The sequence below is a fragment of the Echinops telfairi genome, unplaced genomic scaffold, assembly GCF_000313985.2.
Source record: "Echinops telfairi isolate 266 unplaced genomic scaffold, ASM31398v2 ScPeMD7_3533;HRSCAF=4204_0, whole genome shotgun sequence".
Lineage (NCBI taxonomy): Eukaryota > Metazoa > Chordata > Mammalia > Afrosoricida > Tenrecidae > Echinops > Echinops telfairi.
Genome location: NW_022107431.1, coordinates 2353988 through 2372776, shown reverse-complemented (window position 1 = coordinate 2372776; position 18789 = coordinate 2353988). Strand labels below are relative to the sequence as shown.

The window sequence follows — 18789 nt, the reverse complement described above, 5'->3', positions numbered from 1 at the left end:
CTCTGGTTTCCTAATTCTAGGCCTTTATTCATGTCATTGTAATCTGTGGCTTAGTCTTTTTTAGAGTGGCCCTTTAAAAATTTCTATTAAAATAAAAATTTCTATTCAGCTCTTTGACTTCATCCTTCCATCTGCTTTAGCTAGTCCATCATTAAGAGCACTTTTCAGAGTCTTTTCTGAGAACCACGTTGATCCTTCCTTCCTTCCTTGTCTTTTTAAGGACCCTTTCTTCATGAATGATGGTCTTGATGTCCTCCCACAGCTCCTCAGGCTTTCTGTCTTTAGTGTTCAATGCATCAAGTCTGTTCCTGAGACGTCCTTGAAATTCAAGTGGGGTAGACTCAAGGTCAAATTTGGCCCTCGTGAACTTGTTTTAATTGTCTTCAGCGCTATCCTGAACTTAGGTGTGCGCCATTGATGGTCTGTTCCACAGTCAGTCCCTGGTCTGTATTAGGGGCTGATACTGAGCTTCTCCATCGTCTCTTCCCACTGATAAGAGTCCATTTGACCAAGCCATGGTCTTTTCCATCACCTCCTGTGCATGTGGAAGTTGGACATTGAATGAGGAAGACCCAGCAAGAACGTATGCGTTTGAACGCGGGTGCTGGCGAAGAATCCTGACAGTACCACGGCTGTTAGCAGAACAAACAACGGTCCTGGAAAGCCCAGCCAGGTGCCCCTTAGAGGCCCGGATGGGGAGCCTCTGCTTCACAGACTTTGGACAGGTTCTCAAAAGAGCTCAGTCGCTGGAAGGGACGCTCTGCTTGGTACAGTACAGGGGAGAGGAAGAGAGAAAGTCTTTCAAGGACATGGAATGACACCATGGCCGTAACAATGGGCTCAGGCATCCCCACTGGTTGGGCTGGGACCAGGCAGCCCCCACCTCCTCTCCGGCTCCTCAGGAAGATGAAACCTCAAAGCTCCTGTTCCCAGCCTTTCAGGAGGATGGATGACCTATTGAACTATGCAACTCCTGCCCCAACACTCCAAAGAGCTTCTCTCTCCAGGCTGGGTTTGTGTAGCCCCTTCCCCAGCACCCCAGGAAGCAATTATCTTCCCAGGCCGGTTTGTAGAGCCCCTTTCCCAGCACTCCAGAGAGCAGGTTTGCAAGCAACAAGATGACTTCCCACAGGTCGCATCCTGACTCAAGGCCCAGCAGCTGCAAGCAATAAAACTCTCCCTTCCTCTGTCAACATATACTTCCTTAGCCCTATATACCTCCTTGAGCCCTATATATATATCTCCCACCGCCTCACTGACAAGCTGCGACTTTCCTGACCTAACTCGTTGGGTCGTGGAATTCGCCCGGAGTTTCTCCTACCTCAATAAAGCCTTCCTTTACGCTTCTTCCTCGGCTGAGCTCTATTTTCATTCTGTGCCTCCGTTTCAACCTCACACCCACCACGCTGAGGCTGGCTCGGGACCAGGTGGGGTTTTCCTCTATTGTGCCCCGCCACTGCGAGTCAGAACAGGCATGATGGCACCTCTACAGCCAGGAGAGTGGAGAGGGGGGGCAGGCCACACCCCATGTGGTGATGCTAGGACTTGGGGTGGCCAAGCCATCTCCCCCAAGGTCACACAGCAAGACTCAAACTTAGCTGACTCAAAAGGCCGCCTCCTCAATCACTAAGATTTACTTCCAGGTGGTCAGATTTCTGTCTGTTTGTTTTTTAAAGCACTGATTGTTTAACTGTGCTGATTGTGCTCCTACAGGACTCCAAGCACCGGAATGCCACTTTCGAACATGCTCGGGTAAAGGTGGCATGCTGCCCACGGGCCTCCCTGCAGCCTGGCCGAGAGCAGAGTGCTGAAGACAGGACGCGAGAGCACCTAACTGTAACGCCACACAAGGTGGCCTCCACGGATGCAGCCGGGCAAACGGACGATGCGGAATGCCTTCCCCAGTCATCATTTGTAGGCATTTCCTAGGACCGAGGAGACTAGGTTATGAGCCAAGGATCTCTTCCAGTCAGTGGGTTAAGCGTAAGGCTATCAACTGACTGAGAGGCTGGTGGTTCAAACCCACCAGCTGCTCTGAGGGAGAAAGACGAGGCTGCCTGCTTCCAAAAGGGTACACAGTCTTAGGCGAAGTTCAATTCTGTCTGACAGGATCGCTGTGACGGCTGTGGGTTTGGGCTTTGCCATGGGGGAAGGATTAACGATATAGTCAAGACCATCCGAAATAAACCAAGACCAATGAGAACCAGCCAGGGCCAGTTGGGACCAGACAGAACCAGATGGAACCAGCCAGGACCAGCCAGGGTCAGACAAGACCGGCCAGGACCAGCCAGGGTCAGACAGACCAGCCAGGACCAGTCATGAGCAGCCAGGAAGTTCCCAGCCTGGTCCACCCACGTGGGTCGCAGCAAGTCACGTGGGCTCTGTCCTCACGGAGCCCGTGCCCTCCCATGAGTCACAGCCCCCTCTGAGCAGGGAACTGGGGGAAGGACATGCTTCATTTGCATAACACTTAGAGCTTTCATTTGCATAAAAACATTTAGAAAATTGCCCTTGCATTTTCCATAGCTGATCTCCTAAGCCATTTTCTGAGGTTCACAAATGGTAGCTCTCAGGGATGGGAGGAAGCACCGGTAAGAACAGCTCTGGAGAAGGCAGAGGATGCTGGCTAAGTGGCTGCCTGCAGGGCTGGGGGTGCTAATGACACCTCTTAGCGGTGCCTCTGGGGAGAAACAGCCGCCTCTCAGAGATGCCCCACATACATTTTCAGTCAGGGTTCTCACCCTCAGATTGAATGGCGCTCGCTGCTCTCCACCACTGCACTTGAAAGCCAACTGCCAATGTGATGTGGAGTCCTAAGGATTCAGTAAAATAACGCACATATGTAGATTAAGAATGGTAAATTAGTTAAAGCTAGAGTAAACCCGGGCTCTGCATTAGAAGGTAAATATGCCAAAGACGATCCAAGCCCACAGCTTTTTTGTAAGTTCCAGCTGAGGTCACCCCACAGGGCAGTGAAGGCCTCCTGGTGACACCGTGTGTTAGGCACCGGGCTGCTGGTTTCGGCGTTCGCAGTTCAAACCCACCAGCTGCTTGGAGGGAGAAAGATGAGGCTGTCTAACAGTCTTGGAGACCCTGGGGTACAGTTTTGCTCCGTCCCCCAGTCTCTGGCCTGAGGCAGGGCTGGGAGGCGGGGGTGGGGGTGGGGGTAGGGGGGTGGGGGGGGTAGGGGGGGTCTCCTTTCTGGGACCAAAACAGTGCCGCCACGGTTGGCTGATGATTCTGACCTTTTGGTTGGCACCTGAGCAATGTTGCCTTTGTGTCACCAGGGCTCCAGAACCACCACCCCCCAAAAAAAATAAAACAAAACCTCACTGGTGTTGAGCCAAGGTGGATTCATAGCAGATGGCCCCCTGGGTTTCCCAGATGGTCACTGTTTATGGGACTAGAAACTTCAGCTGCCAGTGGTTTCCAACTTCTGATCTTGAGGTTAGTGGTCCAATACATAGCCCCCTGCACTACCAGGGGGTGGCCTTAGTTCCACGGAAAGGGGCAAAAGGGACAGCTGGGCAGGGAGTAGTGCAGAGAGAGAAAGACAGGGTGATGCTGCAGCCCAACACCTAAGCTCAGCGCCAGGGCTCCTGGGTGCTCCACAGACAGTGGAAACAAAAAGTGATGCGTTTCCAAAATGTCACCCTTGATGCCACCTGACAATGGCGTTGGCGAAGCGGATGGACTAGACCCCAGACTGCCCGGCGAACGCCCCAGTCAGTGCTGGAGGAAGTCCAGCCGGAGCACTCCATAGATGCCAGGATGGGAAGACTCCGTATCTCATGCTGTGGGCATGTGATCGGGAGGGACCAGGCCCTGGAGAAGGACATCAAGTTTGGCAAAGTCATGGTTCAGCGACAGAGAGGATGATTCTCAACGAGATGGACGGATGCAGTGGCCCCAGCCCTGGGCTCGCACGTGACGATTGTGAGGATGGCGCGGTGGGTTGTGCTGTTGTCCACAGGCCCGCCGTGCGTCAGAGCCAACCTGAGGGCCTCCGCACCCACCGCTGGGTGCTTCCTCCCTGCCATCGTCATTGTCATCGATTCCCACGTCCATAGAAGACATTGACAACCCCGGGCCTTCCTGACCTCCGATGTCCCCTGTGGGGAGGTGGAAATTGATTCTCCTTTCTCAGAGCTGATCTGGGTACGAACACTAGCAAGAAGCACTGTCCGGCTCAACAAGCTCAGACGGCCGTCGTCAGTGAGGGAAAAGGATCCTGTTATTGACCGACTCTCAGTGCCAGGTAGAGACCTCCTGCTCCCTTCCCCAGAGCCCCTGCCATGGTGATGCTCAAAGGCATCTCCCTGCTCTCGTCTCTGCAATGTGGCCAGTTTACAAGAAAGCTGCCGACTGCCCATCAGCCCTGCCCATGGTAGTCCCTTTGTGTAACAGTGAAACCGATCCAGGAGATTTTCAAAGGACGACAGGGGTCAACAGATGCTTCTTCTGAGGGGCCCTGGGTGGACTTGAACTGCCAACCCCTTGACTAGCATCTCAGTGCACTCAATGGCATCACCCAGGGCCTTCAAGCCCTAAGAGCTGGCCTGGTGTCAATAGCACTCTCTGCCCCTCTCCGAGTCCCCACGAGGGGTGTTGCCTGGGCGAGGCTGTTCACTCCTGTCCATAGGACACCAGGTTCAACAGAGTGAAATGTGCCCAGTCCTGCAGCTGTGGCCACGTTGAGGGTCTTCCTCTTCCTCATGGACCCTCTACTTTGCCATGCATGATGTCCTTCTTCAAGGACAGGCCCAACGTAGGGCAGAGGAAGCCTCTCAGACCTGGTCTGAGGCCTCTACGGAGCACACTGCTTGTGCTTCCTGGGGACTGACCTGTGCTTCCTGGGGACTGACCTGCTCCTCCTCTGGCCATCCACGTGACACTCGTTGTCCTTGTCAAGTCCAACTCCTGGTGACCGAAGGATCAAGAATGACCCCCCTGCCCTCTCCTGCACCATCCCCACAATTTTGCCATGTCTGGTGGCAGCCACCATGTCCGTCCATCTCAGGGAGGGCTTCCTCCGTTCTCACTGGCCCTCTGGGCTGCCCGCCATGATGTTTCTAGCATCTGGTCTTTCCTGGTGCTGGGTCTGTGGTGTGGACAGTGTCGGGTGGAGCAATGGGCTCCACGTCAGGCTGCTAACAAACCCTCCAGCCTCACCACGGGAGGAGATGAGACTTTCTCCTCCTGTTAGGAGTGACAGCCTTACCAACCCTCGGGGGCAGTCCCACCCTGTCCTACAGGGTCACTGTGAGTCGCACTGGATTTGGTGGCAGGGAGTTCGGGTGGTTTGGATGCCGGGTCCAGCATGTGGGAGACGGGGCCTCCCATCCTCACTTCTGAGAGGCATCCTGGGAGACGCTCTTCTGAGGAGGACTTGTTTGTTCTTTCGGTAATGCACATGGTAGTCAATATTCTTGCCATGGATCCTCCTGTCACCGTTCTTCACACTTCAGCTTCTGTGTGTGTGTGTGTGTGTGCGTGTGAGCAGCTGAAAAGGAGAAATGAAGACCTTTCAGGAGAATTTGGCTGCCGTGTGTGGCAGCAGAACTGTTACGCTGGCAGGAAGCCGTCACCTGGAGACGTCATGTCCACCTGAGCCGTGCCGACAGGGAACCACGCGGAGCCCGTGGGGAGTCATCGGGGGCATCTTTAAGCCAGGATCACGAGAACGTTGTTACGGCTCGATAGAAAGCCATCTTTTAGATGGAGACCGGGATAGAGGTGGACACTGTAGAGTGCCTCATAACAGGGAGGGGGCAAAAGCCAACTGCAAAAATACTGCCCGTCCGCTGCACAAGACCTCTCCGCGGTGCTGAAGAGCAAACACATCCCTCTGAGGACTAAGGTGGGTTGACTTGAGCCATGGTCTTGCCAATGGCCTCATAGGCGTGGGAAAGCTAGACATCGAATAAGGAAGAATCGGTGCACTTGAACTGTGAGGCTGGCCAAGAACACGGAAAGTACCATGGACAAACATCTGCCTCCGAGGGCGGGCAGCCCGGGCGCTCCTTAGACGGGAGGATGGCGAGGCTTCATCAGCCGACTCTGGGCGGGAGGATGGCGAGGCTTCATCAGCCGACTCTGGGCGTGTCGTGGGGAGGGACCAGCCCCTGGAGAATGACCTCGTGCTTGGTAACGTGGAGGGGCAGCGAGACGCCCTCAATGAGATGGAGGGACACCGTGGAAGACCTGAGAAATAGCCGTTACAGACCCTGAATTGCATCACTTTACACGCCCCAGCTTCGTCAGTTGGTGCCATAGGGCCACCCAACATCGACAGACCAAGGCCAAGCTGAGTCTAGGATCCGGACAAGGTAGGGGGAGGCAGAAGAAGCGATGCCTTTGGACGGGGCTTGGTGACGACTACTGACCACATCGTGGACCATCAGAAGGGAGGACAGATCGGCTCCAGAAAAAACATGCCCAGAATGCTTCCCCCAAGGGAGACGGCAGGACACGCTTGCCTATTGAAGATGTCGGTCAGGAAAGCCCAGCCGCTGGACACGGACATGAACCCACACAGCAGCCCCCACAACCGGCTCAGACAATGACCTTCAAGAGGGCTCTCCATTGACCGTCCTTCCCTCTGTTATGGGTGAGGTCTCCAATACCAAAGCCAACTGGACACCATGGCTCAAAGTGACACCCTGTCCCTCTGCTAGGAACGTTTTCCTCTACCTTACATGCCCCGCCACTCCCCACCCATGGGCTCCCACCACCTCACTGCATGTACTCCGGGAGGCACCCCACGGCTGAGGGCCTCCTCTTGTTGGACGGGCCCATTGCCCACCTCATAGCTTGCAGGCAATGCCACGGTCCACTGGGAGTGATGCCAGACTCTCCCACACAGCACGCCGTGGTCATGGGTTCTGGGGAGCCACCGTCACACAGCTGTGGGGACCCAACGTGCCTAGACTGGAGCTCAGGTCACAAGGACCCTGCACGCAGGCAGAGCACCTCCGTCCTGATAAAGCCCACCCTCGACCCACACGGCGTCGCCGCCTGGTGACGGATTCCGACTGGCAGGGAGCCCGAGGGCGGAGCAGAACTGCTCTGAGGGTTTCTGAGACTGGGCGCTGACGGAGGCAGACAGCACACAGCAGCGCTGGCCAGACCCCGGACTACCGCCTCGTGGGGAGCTTTCCGGAACCAGGGTTTTCCACGGTGGAAAGGGTGGGTTTGATCGTGCTGAGCTCCAGCAGGGGGAAAGGAATTCACCTCACTGCTCACGTACAATGTAACAGCGCGGGTTTTTACAATGTAGCAGCGTTCGCTGTAGTGAGGAGCTCCTGCGGCCAAGGCGTTCAGCTGCTACCCCCCAGGCACTGGAGCAAGCAGGAGGTGGCGGTCTAAGGGACCTCCCTCTGCTGTGCGGTTTGTTAAAGGAACAGTGATCAAAAGTCACTTTCCATAGGCGTGCGGCGTGGGGTGTAAGTGAGACACTGCTTTGTGATGGCAACAGCAGTCTTTCTGGTACTGACTGACCATTTGCAAGTGTCTCTCTTAACTAACGGTTGGTCTCTTCCTGAACAAAAAGCAACGAAATGTTCTACCGTCACCTTGTTATGTGCCCTCTAAACCCAGACCGACTGCCATCGGACCGTTCCGACTCCCAGTCCCCGCACGGGGTAGAGCAGAATTGGCCCACACCGCTCCAAAGCTGCACGTCTTCCTCCCACAGAGCAGCTGGTGGGTTAGAACCTCTGACCTTTGGGTTAGCAGCTGAGCTGCAATCACCGCACTACCAGGGCACCGCCGGTCTCTTGGTTGCAGTTAGGTTCTGTTGAATCGGCCCTCCCTCGTAGCAACTGCCCACGCCTGCGCCATCCTCACAGCTGTTTGTGTGCCCGCCGCTGCAGCCACTGTGTGCCTCCATCTCGTGGGGCGCGTTCTTCTTTTGCTCTGACCCTCGCGTCAAAGCGTGCTGTCCAAAGTACGTGAGATGGGCTCACCATCCTCCCTCCCCAGGAGCAGTGTGCTGTACCTCTTCCCGGATGAGCTGGGCTGGGCTTCTGACAGCCTGCGCGTATTCGTGTTCTTCACCAACACCATGATGCAAAGGCACCCATCCTACCACAGTCCTCCCTGCTCACTGTCCACTTCCCATGCCGCACCTCGAGGGGCCACGGCGGAGGTGCCTTCGGTCAGCGCTCCTTAGTGAAGGTAGGCCGTCCATGTCTGTGTTCCTTGTGAAACCAGAGGTCTAGAGGGATGGGCTTCCACGCTGTCATGGTTCTGTCACTTAATGGTTGACACTCTTCTGTCGAGAGTGTCTTTCTTGAGTGTCGCCATGGACTCACTGATGTTTAGTATTCCTCTTGGGTTTATGATCCATTGCCATCGAGCACAGTTGTTCCAGATTTGGCCCACTGGCACCCTTCCAGCCAGCTCCTGTGTTCTTCCTCCATGTCCCCGGGGATCCCCCTCACGTCTGGGGACAGCAACACAGCCAGGCTCATCCAGGTCTCACGGTCAGCCAGCTCTGGCCCCTTCCGGAGGCAGTGCCATGTAGAATCCAAGAGGCAGCTGCCAATTCTGCTCCTTACCATCAGTCTACCACCCGCTCCCTGTAAAGCCCAGCGGACGGAGCCAGGGCTTGAGTCCTGTGTTGTCCTGAGCTGGAAACACAGTCATGGACACATGTCCTGGGATGTCCCACCTGATCCTCGCAGGGGACCGCTGTGTGCACCTCTGCTGTGCCTGCTCCCTGCCGGCCTTGCGGGGAGGCTCACTGTGTGTGCCACGAAACAATGAAATCTTAACTCTATAAGTGCTTTGTTTCAACTTGCCTCATTTCTTGCACCAAAGGTGGTGTTACAGGAAAGCACATCCCTTCCCGCTTGCCGGTGAGGGGATTCTGACTTGTAGCCATCCTCCAGGACAGAGATGACCTGGCCAATAGGCTCCTGAGGCTCCCTTATCTTTCTCCTGCAGAGCAGCTGCTGGGCTGGAACCACCGGCCCTTCAGTTGGCAGCCCAGCACTCACACACTGCACCAACCAAGCCCCAAACACTCATGGAGTCATCCCGACTCCTGCAGTGACCAGACAGGGCGAGGCGGAGCCGCCCTGGGTTCCAGGACAGCGACTCTGTGGGAGCAGGAAGCCTCATCTTTCGCTCATGCAGCAGCTGGTGGCTCCGAACCGCTGATCTCGTGCCTGGCAGCCCAGCATGCTACCAGCTACACGCCATCAGGGCTCCTTACAAATAAACAACGGTAGATAGACAATCATCACTCAGTCACTCACTGCACGGCCGACTCACTGCAACCCTGTAGGACTGGGTAGCACTGCCCAGACACTGGGCTTCTGAGACTGTAACCCTTTATAGGAGTAGAAAGTCTCGTCTTTCTCCCAAAGAACAAGCTGGTGGTTTTGAACTGCTGAGCATAACTATTATGTCCCCGGAGCTCCTCAGTCTACATAGATATGTATGCATGAGAGAGAAAGAGAGAGAGCCCATTTCTCAGAGCACTTGAGGTAGAGGTTCTCATTGTCAGAACTGTGAGCTGTATGTGTTGTCTGGGAGCAAACCGGCCCCTCAACAAATACCCACTGACTGGTGATGAGGCCCTTCGTGATGTCCTTGACTTGTAATTCAGGAAGCACGTGTCAGCGCTGCTCTGCGACCTGCGGGGGTGGGAGCCACTTGAGGTCATTCCTCTTTTTGCAAGTTCTGTGCACGCAGCTAAGGTCACCTGACCCGAGCTGTGGGTTGTACTTCCATTGCCTCACATGCACGTGAGCACTGGACGTTGAACAAGGAAGCCCGAAGAAGAACCCGTGCATTTGAATGGCATCGCTGGAGACGAGTATGCAAAGTATGTGGACTGCTGAAAGGACAACCGGACCTGTCCTGGAAGAAGGAGGGCAGAGCGCTCCTTAGAGGCGAGGACGGCGAGACTTAGTCTCACGTACTTCAGACGTGCTGTCAGGAGAGACCAGGCCCTGGAGAAGGACGTCGTGCTGGGTAAAGTGGAGGGGCAGCGAACAGAGGAAGACCCTGGACAGGATGGATGGACACCGTGCTGCCGCCATGGGCTCAGACACAGGAAGAGTTGTGAGGACGGCACAGGTGGGGCGGCGTTGTGTTCTGTGGTGCACACGGTGGCCGTGTGCAGGGACAGACCCATGGCACCCCACCACCACCACGTGCAAGTGACAGTTGACAAGCGTCACCACAGGCAGGTTTTCAAATGCAGCCCAGAAAGGTGTGTTCTCACAGGGGCGCAGGCAGGTTTGAAGACAAGGCCTCCCTCAGGTTAGGGCAGCAAAGGGGTCTTGGTCTCGAGGTCGGGGCTGGAAGCTACTGGAACCACAGCAGCTCTGCAGGCGAGGGAGGACGCTGCTACGGGGTACCGCTGGGTGGCAGTGGGCTTTGGTTTGGTGGCCGGAGCATGACCCAGGCAGACGGCACTAGAACCCAATGTGTAGTGGACCCTGGATCTGGGCACGCGAGGGAGGAGTCTCCCACCAGACACTGGGTGGGCGTGTCTCTGTACCAGCGATGGCGGCTGGGAAAGAATCCAGAGAGCAAGCGGACTCGGCCGAGCAAGCAAAAGAGGGAGGGAGGGAGGGAGGGGGAGAAGGAAACGCCCCGACTCACGCGGTCGCACCTTCTGCATAAATAGACACGCCTCCTGGCACATTTTCTAGGTTGGTGGGTATTTTGGGTTTTACTCAGGAAAGCTGGCACCCCTTCATCAGGTGGCTGGCACATCTGGAGCACAGGACGCATGCCCAGCACCTTCCTCTCTGACCTCAGACTGTCCCAGCGGCGCCAGATGGCTAAGCCCCTGCACCACCAGGCCCCTTTCTCTTGAGATTAACAGGACCCAAGTCCCACCTGCAGGCCATTTGGTTTGAACGCTGTGTGCCCTGTGGTCTGCCATGCTGTCTCTGTTGGTGGTACCGACTCAGTTGAATCGGACCGACTGCAAGCTCAGTGGCAGACGGAGCTTCTCCACAGGGATTGCTTGACAACACCCTCTTTCTCAGCCACGGGGCTGTACTGGTGTGATCTGGTCCGTGACCGAGGAGGGCGGAGTTGTTGCCCCACGAAATCACCTCAGGGCATGGCCAGGGGCGGTGTCGCTCAGAGGTGAGGCCCCGGGTTCAGGAGCCATCAGTGCTGGGCTCACACTAGGCTCGCATCTTGGCTTGGCCCACTCTCGGTGGTCTTTGGGCCAACCCAAGAGTACCTGGCTGGTTACGTTAGTGTGATTTGTCACTTCAGCTGCCTGTTGAGCATGTCAGTTGCATGACCACCCCCACCCCCAAGCATCGCTCTCAACCCGTCCACACCAGTCACCCCGCCCCAGCCACGGTCTCCTTGTGGACACCTGCTCCTGGAGCCCTGAAACTGCTCCTTCCTCTCCCCTGTGGAGCAGTGCTGACACGTACTCACTCAGCTGCCACCTGGGGGGTCAGCTGCTCCAGTGCCAGGGAAGAAAGCATGGCAACCTTCTGCACCAAACCTCACCCCCATCCCCTCTCCCCAAAAAGCTGTACAGGGAAACAGAGTCGGCACTTGTGTGAGGCCTTGGCTTGGGGCTGGTTGTCCGTAATAACGTGAGCTACCTGCGATTGGACGAACAGGAGGCAGGGCCCACCCTCTGGGGATGTTCTCAATGTGGGCTCCTTGCTCTGGGGCATGCACAGATGCAGCTGAGGAAGTCAATGCCCAGCCAAGGCTTTGCCCACGACACCCGCCCACCAGAGAGAGTAGGGCTTGTTTACACGTCTCGGTGGGCCCAGCTCGGGGCGGACAAGACCTGCCAACATGGGTGGGTGTGAGCAGCAGTGGGCACTCTGCCCAGGGTGACGTGCTGGTGCCTCATTGGGATGCCTGGCAGGCACCCTTTGCCTTCCGTGGGGCCTGCAATGTGGCAGCCAGGGTTTATTGCACACTCACTGTGCACCCGCACCTGGTCAAGCGGGCAGCCGCAGAGAATGGCCCTTGTCTCCAAGTGGGCCCGGACATGATGAACCAGGGAGCAGGCAGGCAGCTGGGGGTCCCCTCCCTCCAAGGGATGGCCTCCTTACCCAGGAGGCTCGGTCAGGGCTGCTGCTCAGGGAAGATTCACAGCCTGGAACCCGGAGCAGAGTCCACTCAATGGCAGCAGGTGGGGTCATCCTACAGCAGCACCTCTGACCTGGACGTTGACCCACCCACAGACCTCACAGGGAGTCCAGCAAGTGGAGGGGACCATCTGTTCCCAGGGCATCTGTCCTCGATGGACAGACACACACACCAGGTACATGAGTTTCTCCCTATGAGGTCTCCCTGTGCCGCACGGTGGAAAGTCTTCTCAGCAGACCCCCAGGCACAGGCAGGGTCAAGAACGTAGCTTCATGGAGGGTCCCTTGAGCCACCTGCCCTGCCATAGCCTTGTAACAACCCAGACTGAAAGCCAGGCTCCTAATCCCACCCTGTGGGCACCCCTCTCCTTACTGTGTCCCCATGCCCAGACCCCATCCCTCTGTCCCCCTAGGGTCCACACCCAACCTTGCCTTCGTGGCTCTGGTTCTTGCTCCAGCTGCACACGAGTGCCCCTCCCTCCTCATCCAGCACCCCCCATCCCCACCCCACCATCTTTGCACAGAATGTGGATGGCCTCCAGTCGGAAAGGTCTCTGGACCGTCATTAAAAGGCTCTGCTTTACAGCTTGAGTCTTCTCTCTAGGACTGCGCGCCTCCACTTTACACCCACCAGACCACCCGTGACACAGGGCAGCGCTAAGGGGGTTGGACATTGCGTGAACGCCATGCAAAACTGTGGGAGCCTTGTTTCCGGCATCCTCGTTCCCACAGCCAGAGCTGCTGGCCCGGGCTCTTAGGACAGGCGGGGATAGCCGGGGTACGGAGGGGCAACAGGAGGAGTGGAGGCAGAGGCATTGAGTGAGGATGTAGTGGACAGCTGCCACCCCCTGTCCCCCACCTGTCCACTGGACACAGCCCAGAGCGATGCCCTTGTCCACACCTGCCTGTATCCCACCGTGATTTAGGGCTGCAAGAGTCAGGGTGGGGTCTCTAAAGCCACTGGGGGATGCTGAACCTCAGGAGACAAACCCTATGGGGCCACAGACGTCCACGCAATGGCTGTTGAGGCACCCAGAGGCTGATGTAGTCATAACGGTGCCCAGGAGCCGAGAAGGAGGTTTTGGGAAGACCAGTTTGTTTGTCTCTCCATTTGGAAGGAAGCTTCAGATCAGACCCAGAGCAGGCCTTGGGGGAATGTTCTCTCTGTCTTTTTCCCCAAACTATTCTGTCTCTGATTTAGCCCTTAATTGCATTGCACTTAATTGCTTTATTAGTTCCCAGACTCAGTCGTCCATCTCGTCTTGTTTCTGTGCAAACCTCCCTGGGCTGGTTTCACTGTTTCTATTTTAAAGGGACCAGTGAAAGTCACTCGGGGTCCCCCGGTGGTATGCGCTGATCCAGGTGGCTGCCCTGCTGTCAGCGGGACTTGGGTTCAGAGCGTACCTATGGGGCGAGGTGGGCTGATAGGGCTCTTTCAGACAGGCTCCAGGGGGTCCCCCAAATGGTTGGGGGGTGAGGGTGTGGAGGTCAGGCAGATTGGTATATTCCTTCCTGGCCTGGCAGGTCAGAGGTAGAGACAGCGATAGAAGATTCTGATAGGATTTCATGACTTTGTGGTGAGTGATTGTGCTGCGACTGTCAAAAGTGAGACTCTAATGTGGAGATGGACCCATGTTCCCACCCTGATGGGCGTCAAAGGTAGCATCTCAGCAGAGGAGGGCGGGTCTCACGACCAGAGAGAGAGAGAGAAGAGGAGCGTGTCCTTTGGACCCCGGGACCCCTGTGCATTGGACGTCCCTGGCCCAGTGATAGAGAGTGGTGGAGGCGTAGCGAGGCAGCACCTGGGGTCCCCATGCACAGGACAGAGTGGCGGGCTCCCTGAGACGGGCAAGGCTGAGTGCCTTCCACAGGAGGTTCATTTGCCTAGTGGGGTGTCTCCAGACAGTCACTCTGGAGTTCTGAGGGCTGACCCCAGGAGCTAGGGCTGAACCCTGCCCCTCTGGGATGAAGCTTGTGGTGGAGTGGGGTGCCCGCCGGGCCCTTGTCAGGCATGCTTAAGGACAGCGGTTCTCAACCTTTGGTTTGTGACCCCTTTGGGGGTCGAATGACCCTTTCACAGAGGTCGCCCGATTCATAACAGTAGCAAAATGACAGTGATGAAGTAGCAACAGAAATAATTTGATGGTTGGGGGGTCACCACAGCATGAGGAACTGCATGAAAGGGTCGCAGCATTGGGAAGGTTGAGAACCACTGCTTAAGGAGGCCTGGGACCCTGGCCTAGCAGGCTGAGCTCAGGGGCCTTCAAGGCTAGACCAGCGAGAGGTGTGCCTGCCGGCATGGCAGGGAGGACGCTATCCACTCAACAGCTGGATCCCGGGCAGTTGTAGCCTGTCCGTCTCCCTCACAAACACCCTAGTCCTGAGCGCAGCCTGAGAGCTCCGTGTGTCTACTGCAGTGAGTGGTGGGGGCCAGGGGAGGAGCACCGTGTGCTGAGGGAGGGGCGGCTGGTCTGCGAAGGGGCGAGGAAGGTTGGAGGGGGCCCACGTCTGACCTCAGCACCCCAGGAGTCAGCCTGGGCCTGGTGACACGGGGTCTGGTCTCCTGCCTGCTTTGATATCAGAGGGGGCCAGGCACCCTCACCCCATTCATACAGCACCCTACTATTTGTCTGTCCTGCAAGCTGGGCAGACTCTCTGGCAGGGCCCTGGAGAATCACCATCAGTCTGTCTCCCTGGCTGGGCTGACCTGCAGCCTAGTCATGTGGAGGCCCAAGGTGAATGGGTCTTACGAAGGACGCTAAGCCATGTGCAGCCCTGCCTCCTCTGGGAAGGAGGAAGGAGGACCAGTCGTCCCATGAAGTGCAGCCAGACCTCAAGGTCAGAGCCACCAGCCTTGAGGGAGGTGGATGGTCAGGCTCCTTTCCCCGGCTAACATGTGTTTCCAGCCTCCTTGGTGCCCACGCCCCAAACAGTCCCAGCCACCAAGCGCATTCTGACTTAGAGCGGCCGACATGAGAGGGGAGAGCAGAGCTGCTCCCACCCCTCCCCGGCCGGGCGTGGTCTGAAACTGTAAATCCTCGTGGGAGCAGACTGCATCATCTTCCCCCGCAGAGTAGCTGGTGGGTTTGAAGGGCCCGGAGGGCACCCCACCTTGCACCTTTTAGCAGTGCAAGGCTTGGCCCCCCAGAGCCACCAAGAAAACTGAGCCCACTGCCATTGAGCTAATTCCAACCCACAGCAAGGCTGGAGACCCCCAAGGGGGCAGTCAGCCTCATCTTCCTTCCATGGGCTCCATGCGGGAGGGAGATGAGACCCCACACCACCAGGCCTGGCTGCTCCTGGGCCCCGCTGTCTGCACGAAGCCTTCCCCTTAGCCTTGGCCTTGTCTCAGCCCCGCCTTGGCTGTGCCGAGGGTGCCCTGCAGAGGAGGGGGCCCAATGCTTCGCGTGGCCGGTGCCCGCAGCTGGTCATGGATAGCCTTATTCGAGATAGTTCTTTCCATGGCCACGGTCTGCCGCTACACTGAACACACGCAGCCCACTGCCGGCGAGCCGATTCTGACTCAGGCGACCCTCTAGGACGGGCAGGACCGGCCCGTGTGTTTCTGAGAGGCGCCTAAGCAGACGAAGTCCTCTCCCTGAGACCGAGCGAACGCCTCTGCAGCTGCCCACCGTGGGCAGAGACGAGCTGAAACGTGCTGCCGTCGGAATAAGGGAGCCCTCATGGCCTGGTGGTTATGTTGGGTGGCTAACCGCAAGATCAGTAATTCAAAACCACCAGGTGCCCCGAGGGAGAAAGATGAAGCTCTCTCAGCCCCATAAAGAGTTACAGTCTTGGAAACTCCCGGGGGGTTAGTTCTTACCCTGTCTTTGTGGAGTGCCTATGAGTCAGAAGCGACTACGTGTGGTTTTGTTCAGGTGTAAATACGCTCGGCACGTGCAAGTGGGGATGCTGGCAGCCATCCTTTTAGACTTGGGCTCATGTGTGCATGCAATCTCCAGGAAGCAAAGGTCCATAAACGCCTATCGGCCCATGGGCATCGAGCCCATTCTCACTCCTATCAGCCCTGCAGGACAGAGAGCACCTGCCCCTTAGGTGAGTCTTTACTGGAGCAGACCGCGTCGTCTTTCTTCCATGGACCAGCTGCTGGGCTTGAGTCTTGCAGTTGGCCACCACTGTGCTCCCACCCCCACCCCCCTGTCTGCGGACAGCCTATCAGAGCGGCCTTACAGCAGCCAGGTAGTGGCCTGTATCCTCTGAGGCCTGAGCTCAGAGGCTGATCCTCCCTCACCCACTGCCCCCACCAAGGCCCCACACCTTGCTCCACGTGCCCCGCTAGGGTGGTTGGGAGGCTGCTGTGCAGCTACCTCCCCAGGTTTGTGGGGGGAATGCCGCTACCTGATCCCCCATTCCCTGCTACTTCCAACACCAGCAGTCACCCAGGCGGCAGTGGCGGGTCCAGACTAAGACTAAGCATCAAGGCTAGGGGCTCGGGCGCCTCCTGAAGGTGCCAGTGAGGACCCTGTGGGTCTCCAGAGACTGCTGTCTGATATCCCCTGAGCTGGACGGCACTCAGGACACACAGTGGCCCCATAGTAGACTCCACTCAATGGCAGCCAAGGTGCTGATGAAGACTACCATCCATGTGGTTGCCGTGGGCAGGGCTGGCCCAAGAGCAGTGGGCTACACCAGGAGCTGAACTGGACGCCCATCTTCCAGGAGCTGAACTGGACGCCCAAGTCACAGGTCTGTGTGTCCACTCCCTCCTTGGCCTCCGTGAAACCGAGAGGTGACTGCACTCCCAGGGGAACAAGAGGCCACCCTGCCAGGGAGAAATGGCTTGTCTGGGAAGACAGCAAGCTTGCTTTTGCCAAGCATGGCTGAGAGCAGGCCCCAGGCGCCCAGGGCAGTAGCCAGCTGTGGGCCTGTGATAGGTAGGTTTATTGTGTCAACCTGGCCAATAGGAAGATGTGGGATTAATCAGGTCACAGTTTGATTGGAGGGCAAAGAGATAAATGGCTCAGCAAGCCCCACCCCCCTCTCTCTTGCTCTCTGGTAATCGGACCAGCGTGCGCGGCTGCTTTAGCTAGTTCTCTGCCTCAACCTGTGAGCTACACTACCTGTGGGCCAGCCAACTGTGGATCGTGTCACTAGAGCTTGAGGTTCCTTCAAGACCTGCTTCCTCACGCTGCTGGTGGGTACATCGCTTGAGCTTGAGGCTGGCGGATCCTATCGTCTTGCGTTGCTTGAGTTTGATATCCCATCCGGGTCTGCTTCGCTAAGCTCCTGAGCTACTGACTGTTGGTGACCCACCCTGCTGTTTGCTGCCTGTAGGCAGACTCTGCCTGCCTTGTCCCCAGGAAGCCTCAGCTGTTTGCTTCCTTGACCTTGGACCCAGCAGCCCTCCTGAGTTTAAGGACTTCTAGTATATTAACTGTTCCACGGAAGTGAGCTGAACTAAGCCCTCTGTACTGCTGTGTGGACTAAATTAGCTGTTATATCCCTTTCTGCTGTATAAATCTATCCTCTTATATATAGATATATAATCCTAAGTGCCCTGGTTTTGTTTCTCTACTGAAACCTGCCTAACACAGGGCCCAACCATCTTCTGCCATCTGATCCCAGGACAGGGTCTCGGGGCTAAACCACGGGTGCAGGTGGAGCCCCTCACTGGGTGCAGACCCCCTGAGTCAGAAGACCATTTTGGAAGCCAAAACACCCGCCGAGGCAGCCTCCCAGACTCCCGTACCTCATCGCCAGCTGTTTTTAAAAGTCCACTGGGCTGCACATTTCACAACTTCTCGTGGTTCTAAGCATGACAAGGCTAAGCAATTCAGGTTGCTAAAACCGGCCTCGCTAATTGCTCCATCAACTTTCTGCAGGAGAGAGGGACATCCCAGGTCAGCACAGAGAGAGGAGGACGCTCGGTGAGATGGACCGACAGTGTGGGTGCTGTCGTGGGCTCGGACATATCAACGATTGTTGGGTGATTCCTCCTGCCCTGCGTGGGGTCACCAGGAGTCGGGACGGAGCCCACAGCCCTCAGCACCCTCTGCCTTGGAGGGAATTTCCTTCCCAAGTGGGGGGACGACAACCCTCAGGAGAGCTAACTGCTTCACTCTCCCATCCTGTGAACGTCGGGTGCCCAGTGACCCTCCTCACTGACAAGGCTGTGGCCGCCGTTATCTCCCGGGTGAGACCGCTTGTGATGGACAGAGGTCACTCCCCAGCCCATCGAGGGAAAGCAGGTGTGTGCACTGGGAACGTGCCTTCTGGTCCTCACATGTACACCCTGGGGGGCGACTCCTTCTGAAACTGCCCCTCTGCTTCTCTGCCAAGCCCGCACATGCACCCCTGCCACCTCCTGGCTGCTCGGCCTCTTGTCCCCGGGCCCTAGACAGGCTCTTCTTTCTGTGGGTAAAGCTGCTTCCAGCAGGAGCTCACGCCCCTCCCCAACACCCCTGCTCCCTGCCACTGTCACCCAACAACTTCAGAAGCTGTCTTCTTTCACTCTCAGTAGGTACCGGGGTTTGTCACTTAGGCCGGGGTGACAATGGTGATGCTCTTATGAATAATATTTCAACCCCTTCCTCACCACCACCATTACTACCACCACCTTTACTATCACCACCACCACTACCACCAGCACCTCCACCTCCACCGCCACTACTATCACCTCCACTTCCACTACTTTTACCAACACCACCACTATCTCCACCACCACCACCACCAC

The 18789-nt window shown here is 56.9% G+C and overlaps 1 protein-coding gene across 2 annotated transcripts in view; it reads right to left on the bottom strand.

The window, feature by feature from the left end:
• The window catches only part of RPS6KA2 (ribosomal protein S6 kinase A2), a 194152-nt gene that overhangs the window by 169903 nt on the left and 5460 nt on the right, over nucleotides 1-18789 (bottom strand). The window lies entirely within an intron of this gene.